Consider the following 7,439-nt stretch of genomic DNA (forward strand, 5'->3'; position numbering starts at 1 on the left):
CAATTATAGTTCAAAGAAAACTTTGTTAATTTGCACAAGTGTGCTGGTTATAAAAAATTTGTTCTCCCAAATGGTGGGAAGGGAGAGCATGCCAAACCGTCCATTAAACAAGGAAAAAAAAAAAAAGGAAAATATCCCATGTGCAACGCAGTGGTCATAAAGAAGTAGCTTTCAAGCTTGGTTTCTCTGTATTTAGGATGTGGTCTGATCCCTGAATGCATTTCCAGGGAAACATGTTGGGTTGTTTTTTATGCAAGCATTCCAGGAGAGGATTCCCAAAAGCTCCACTCTAAGGGTTTGCTTGCACTAAATTGTGTATACAGAAAAGTCTGTTTTTCTTTCCATCTTGGTAAAATGCCCAGATAAAACTATTATCAAAATGAGCGTTTCTTAAAAATAAAARCTAATTTGCTGGGACTTTGGCATTGGGCACTGCTGGTGCAGGAATGAGACCTCCAGAGCAGGATGGCAGGATCTGCCTGGATGCGACGGGAGTCTGGAACACAGGGAACGCCCGGGACCCTCTGCCCAGGACAGGCTGCCAGTCACACATTCAAGGCACAGGAATTGGTGCAGTGCAGCGGTTACCCTGGGAAAACCTCAGGACAGGTCTGCAGGWCCCGTGGGAAGCTCATCTGTAGGCGCTGAGGAGGGCAGCCGGGAATACGCAGAGTACTGTGAACACATTGAACACGGCGAACCTTGGGAACACTGCGAACACAGCGAACACCGTGAACCCCGCAAACCTGGTGAACCCCACCAACCCAGCGAACCCCACCAACCCAGCGAAGCCCACCAACACCGTGAGCACAGCGGACCCCACGAACACGGCGAACCCCGGGAGCACGGTGAACGCGGCGAGCGCGGCCGCGGTGCAGCAGCCGCTGGAGGTTTGCAGCGCTCCGGCCCCCCGGTGCTGACCCTGGCCAGCCCGGCCCAACCCGTCCGTCTCCAGCCTCTCCACAGGGTGAGTGCAGGCCCGGCCCAGGCTCCACAGCAGATGAGCCCAGAGCCTGGACGGGGCGTGTGTCGAATCCAGACCCTGGACCGGTCTGTGCCGGTGACCTCTCCGCACCCGCTCCACGTTGCTGCCTCCTGCGCGGCTTTTCGTGTCACGGCATGAGCTACAGAAGAAACATGAGACTGGTGTGAGTGAAATGACCTGCTGGGCTACTGTGTCCCCGGTTAGTTACAAATCCCCCAGGAGCCAAGTCCYGCAGGGCTGAGAGGCTGGTTTCAGCTGGAAGGGCTGGTGCGTCCCCCYGCTCCTCATCCCACCGACCTTATGTGCCATGTGTCCTGATGGACACCAGTGCCCACCTGGAACAGGGCAGCACGAACGATATCCCCCTGCTTGACCCTGCTAAAGGGTGGAAATAAAACAGGCATTTCACACGAGACAAGCGGCACCGCTGCTGCTGGATAGCCAGTGCAGGAGGCAACACAAGGTAACCTGGGGCTTTCAAGAGCTTAATGAATAGCTTTGCTTCCACATGATGTTACCTCGTTACATATTGTGCTGGGAACAAATGATTTGCTAAACRAAGAGACYTAGAATATTTTGATTAAAACACTTGCATTATTTTTTCTTATCAATTATTTAGCACTCAGGTCCATTAAGCAATTATATGTGTGTGTGTAACTATAAATACCAATTTTGCTATTAAGTATTATAACTTTCTAGCTTGCAAGCCCCCGAAATAAAAGGGTTGCAATGTAAGCATGCGTTCGGACGCAGCCGGGAGGTACAGAGCGTGGCCCTGCTCGCACCCCCAGCGAAGCAAGGCTGTGCACAGAGGGAGCAGCGCAGAGCGAGCGGGACCCTCGGGGCTGACGCAGAGGGGCTTTGTGCGCCGCAGCCGTGCGCGCTGGGCTGAGCAACAGCTGAAATTGCTCCGTTCCTCCCTTCCCTGGGGCTATCCAGTTCATCCATGTGTGTAGGTGAGGGGGGTCAGTCCTAATGATTTTTCCTATGATTTCCGCTGTCCACATCCAGAACAGATAGTATCAATTAAAAATTGCCTCTAGGTGCCTTAGTGTGTTTACTTCTGTRTGCATAGAGAGATGTTCCATATGTGCAGCTTGCTCGGGCTAGCTGGCGTCATCTGGCTGTTTTCTGGGGCTTTTTCCGTACTGTTCTTCCTTGGAAGTGCTGTATCCTGATGCCAGGGGCCCGAACATGCTGGCTTTAGGAGCCCAGGCCCTGCTGCTGGGTGGAGGGCGTCTCTGGCTCCCTGCACACCCCTGCCCCTCTGTACTGGTAGAGCRTGGGGATGCTGCACTGCCCCGCTTTGCCGGGCGGGCAGGGCGTGAATCCTGAACCTGCCAAAATCGACCTCTTTGCCCAGCTCAGGAGCTGGGACCTGTTCCACGGTTAGATATCCTAATCGTTCCCACATGCCACACAAGGCCAGCTAATCCTGCAGCAGGAATAATATTCTTCCTGCTTACATAAGAAGACACAATAGTCTGCAATCATCTGTGGTTTAACTGGAGCATCTTTCCCTCAAACTAAAGAAAAAATCTCTCCTTGTATTGAATACACCAAGTGCTGATCAAATGATACTTACCCACTTAAGAGGATTTGTTTGATCCTTTTCTAAGTGGCTTAGTCTCTCTTAAAGTGAAGCACAAAATCTTTTCTTATGTCCATGTATGGTTTCTTCTAGGTATGGCAGCACTTCACTCCCCCTTCAAAGGATGCACGATCTCCAGCGCAGGAGAGTGGCTGGTGGAGCAAGGAGCACTCGAATGTGCAGCGAGGATGCACAGCGAGGATGCACAGCGAGAATGTGCGTGAGGTTGTACAGTGAGGATGTGCAATGAGGATGTACAGTGAGGATGTGCAGTGGGGATGTGCAGTGAGGATGTGCAGTGGGGATGTGCAGTGGGGATGTGCAGTGAGGATGTGCAATTAGGATGTGCAACAAGGATGCACAGTGGGGATGTGCAATGAGGATGTGCAGCAAGGATGCACAGCGAGGATGTGCAGCAGGGATGTGCAATGAGGATGTGCAGTGAGAATGTGCAACAAGGATGCACAGTGAGGATGTGCAGCAAGGATGTGCAATGAGGATGTGCATTGAGGATGTGCAGTGAAGGAGCACAGCGAGGATGTACAGTGAGCATGTGCAATGAGGATGTGCAGTGAGGATGCTTGGCGAGGATGTGGGCACCTCTCTTGTCTGGCCAAGTGCACACAAGCAGAGCACCTGGCTCCATTGCTCATTTCCACATGAAACATCTGTGGATCAGATTCTTACATGGGAAAGAGGTGCACGTGCCACAGGAGCCAGAGCAGGAGCCTCCTCTTCCTCGGTGCGCTTGTCTCCAGTTTCTCTGCCAGGCAGTGAATGTGAGCGGCTCTCTTGGAGGCGTTCGGTTCACACAGGGGCTGCTGAAGATTAACTCTAGTGTGTGGAGTCTGTTATTTGGCACTGATGCTTCTCCACCCCCRGGAAGAAACTTGGCTCCACTGTCAGTGCCTTGGAGAGGTTTGCTGAGCTGGCAGCTAGAAACACAAACATCTTCTAACAGCTCTTTTAATCTAACAGAAATAGAGTCTAACAAGAATCAACCAGTGAAAGCTAAAACCTGACAAACTATCTCTGGTGCTTGAAGTCTCTGCAACAAATTTGGGTGTCCTTCTAAACCTATGTGATAATCTGCCCACAAGATATGAGCTGTATGTGTAGATCTCCAGGGAACTGTGTTCTCTGACTTGCATTTTTCCCAGATCAGGTCATCTGACCTTCCAGTATTAAAGTATGGATTAAAGGCTCTGGGTTTCCTGGGGTGACATAAGTGTGGGACCCGGGACCCTGCGCTTTCCGGGTCGGTGGGTACACACGGCTGGTGCTGGCYGCGTTGCAGCACGCGGGCGCCCGCGGCGCGGGACATGCGGCTGCAGCCGGGCACTAGCGCCGCTCTGCTCCGCTCCCGGGGGCTATTCCCGCGGGACCGTGTCCAGCCGCGGGCRCCGGTGCTGTGTCTGCGTGGCGGCCGTGCTGCGGGGCGCTCCTTGGGCACCAGGAGTCCCCCGGAGTGACCCCTCGCTGTCCTGCTCCTTTGGTCAGCGATCAACCGCCTTCCTGTTGCTGAGCTCTGTGGTTTGGGGTGCGCGGGGGGCCGGTGGCTTCGTGCTGACCTGGACGAGCTGCGCAGCGCCTTGGGGCGCTGGGGGTCGCGGGTGGTCGCAGGGCACCGCTCGGTGCGAGCAGCGTTTCCATCCTGCCACCTCCTCCCCGGGAAGCAGCGCACAGCACAAATACTAACAACGGTTCCGCCTTCACACTCCAGCYGCCCATGAGACTCTGCAGGACCTGTAAGACTTTGAGCAGTGGAAGTGCAGAAGCAGGAGGCCCGCCACCAGCCTTACTCCTCTCTCTCTGCCGGTAACCAGATAAACCAGACAGCCTGCGCTGAGGTTCTCCCTGGCCTGCCCGTTGGGTTGTGTGAGGCTCCGTCCCTGACCAGAGCTCCGGGATGAGGACTGCCGAGCTGCAGAGAACTCACCCTGACTGCACGTGTGTGATTCATGGGGCATCCTGGTACATTTGGTCTCTCTTATTTCTTTCCTGGAGGAATTCTGTGATGAAATAGCAAATTCTTTTTGCTTTTTGGAGTCAAATCTGCTTTACCTTCTGATCATTTTTTGGACGGTTTATTCTGTACCTCTGGGAAGCCCCCAAGTAACATAGCCAGTCACCCTGCTTCAGAGAGTCCAGGGCTTAGATGGGTTTGGCCACAGAAACAAAKATCCCTGGTGGTCTCCCAAACTAGATAAAACCTGTTCTACCCAGCTCACATCAAAATATTTTGCCTTTCAAATATTTTTAAGGGAGTAATGTGGCCTCCATCCTCCTCTTGCAGTGCCTTTGATGAAAATTGCTCGGAGCTCAAAACCCACGGTGCTGTTTGGAGACTCCCGCAGCTTGCCCGGGGATGAAGTGTGTGTTTCATGGCAGGAATGCTGCCCACAGCCCAAACCGGGGCCTGTTCGCGGCACRATGGGCAGCACCCGGAGCGCCCCCCGCGAGCCCCGGCGCCGTCCCGCCCTCGCTCTGCTCTTGCTGCGCTTTGCAGCAGCCCAGGTTCCTTCCTCTCCGTGCAGAGGCTTCTCTGGGAACTTGCCATCTGGCACCACTTACCACATTAGTCATAGTCCAAGGAGCAGGCTTGTCCTGACTTCAGGTTTCTGGAGCAGATGGAGTTCTCCGTTTCAGATGCTATTATTGTTGGGWCTAAATCTTATCAAGATATCTTGTGTTCATGTCACAAAAAAACGACAACAAAAGTCACCAAAAAACAACCACTCACCCAAGACTTGTGCTCCTCTAACCCTGTGCTGAGGCTCAGCTACACATGGTGCCTGCATTTCTGACAGTATTGCAATTTAAACTTTCATGGCCCAAGCTGAAAAACATACCTCTGGCAATATTTTAATATTGATAGATAAAATTGTGATTCATGAACATCAAACTGTATAATTYATTACCCAACAAATTCTATGCAATGGGGGAATAAATTTAAAAGAGAATGAGATGAGACCACATATTAATTATGCAGTCATGGCACAAATTAATAATTTTATGTCATACAGAGCTTCGTATGCATTAACACTTTAGAACCTGCTTCCTGACTGAAGTTCATTTGAGGTGCCAGGGTCCTTTGTAGTTTGAAGCCCACTTGTTTTCTCGCAAGCAGGCGGCTGCAGGGAATGTGAGACACTGACGTGGCAAGTTCTGGTGTCCTTGCGGGTGAAGCTTCCCCGGTTGCAGGTGCTGAGGTTCCCGCGCGGGGATCTCCTGCCCAGGGTYGGTGTGGACGCTCTTGCTGTTGCTGGTGTCCGTGCTTGGTGCCCGCACGTGGCCACGAGTCCTCGCCGCAGCCCGGGGGTGGGAGGTGACGTCCAGCCTGTGTGAGGTGCATCCTGCAGCCCCTGCACTGCCCATTCCCGTTCCCATGGGATGCATGCTGGGAATGCACTCCTGCTGGGTGCTGAGGAGCTATGGAGCTGGGCTCATCCCGGGGCCCAGCGCTCCCAGCAGGAGCCGAGGGCTGCAGAGCCTCTACCAGCAATGGGAATACTGCCTCCGAGACAGAAACGSTTCTCGTCTCTGCTGCGTTGCTGACGTTTAATTGCTCTGCAATGTGGCAGTCTGTGCCATAGRGCAGAAATCCCCAAATCTGTCCTGGAGAGGTGAAAGCTGCGAACGCTCCTCGAGCCGGAGGTGCCGCGGGATGYGGGAGGCGGCAGCGGGCGCCGGTGGCGCCGGCTCCGTGGGCAGGAGCGCGCGGGACAGCCCAGGCTGCCCGGAGCCCGGCGCTCCCCACGGCACCGCGGCCCAAACCCAACCAACCGTCCCACCGCCTAGAGGTGCCCTCCCTGCCCCRCGTCCGGATCCGCATCCCTCCCGCTCTGCTGCACCCTGTCCCTTTAGGTGGCAGCCAAATGTTACACACGTGCTTAAGCCATTTCTTGAGGAATGTTTTCCCAAATTAGGGGTGCCAGTGAGAGTGCTCCAGCTCCTCAGCTGCTGCAGCGTCCTGGCTGAGATTTCCTCTGCTAACAACCGTGTTTCTGAAAACTCGCAATCTGCTCTTACAGCTACTTCACATTGCATGTGAAAACACTTCTTCAACAACTTTGTGTTCATGCRCTTTGCTATTTCCATGGCATAATTGATTTTGCAAGCTAAATTACCATGTTTCTGTTCCTTGACAGGAAGGTGTAATCGTATTATTATTTTTTTTTTGTCAGATACTCTTTTCAGTGACTTTTCCATTTTGGAATCAATAGTGCAAGGACTAGAATAGCTTTTTTCCCCCTGAGGTGGCTGTGGTTAGTATCAGTCTTTAGAATCCATTTACTCAGTCTCCATTTKCTGCTTTGCATTCTTCTGCACATTTTTAAAGAATATTTCTTTATAGATTCATTAATCAAATGCTTCCAGTAAGGCAGTGGCAGCATTTAGGGATGCCAGTAAAAGTGGGTGATTATTTTTGAACCCGTGCCGGATGCTTGGTGCTAGGGGACGTGTCCCCAGCAGCAGCAGGGCTGGAAGCTGCAGGGCACAGAGCCCTGTGGGTGCTGCACGGCATGGAGCCCTATGGGTGCTGTGGAACAGAGTCCCATGGGTGCTGCAGGGTACAGAGCCCCATGGGCACCGCAGGGCACRGAGCCCTATGGGTGCTGCAGGGCATGGAGCCCCATGGGCTCTGTGGGACACGGAGCCCCGTGCACTCTGTGGGACACAGAGCCCCCGCTGCTGAGCGTCGTGCGCTCCTCGCCGGGGAGGCTGGTGCCTTCCTGGGGCGCAGGGTGAAAYCCTCCCGCTCGGAGCCCAGAGCTGYGCTCTGAGGTTGGACACGCTGAGCAGAGGCAGCACCTCAGTATCTAGAGGACAGCCGGAGCCGCGGAGCAGCCGAGGGAGCAG

The sequence above is a fragment of the Nothoprocta perdicaria genome, unplaced genomic scaffold, assembly GCF_003342845.1.
Source record: "Nothoprocta perdicaria isolate Ctin4 unplaced genomic scaffold, notPer1 scaffold_384, whole genome shotgun sequence".
In the NCBI taxonomy this organism is placed as follows: domain Eukaryota; kingdom Metazoa; phylum Chordata; class Aves; order Tinamiformes; family Tinamidae; genus Nothoprocta; species Nothoprocta perdicaria.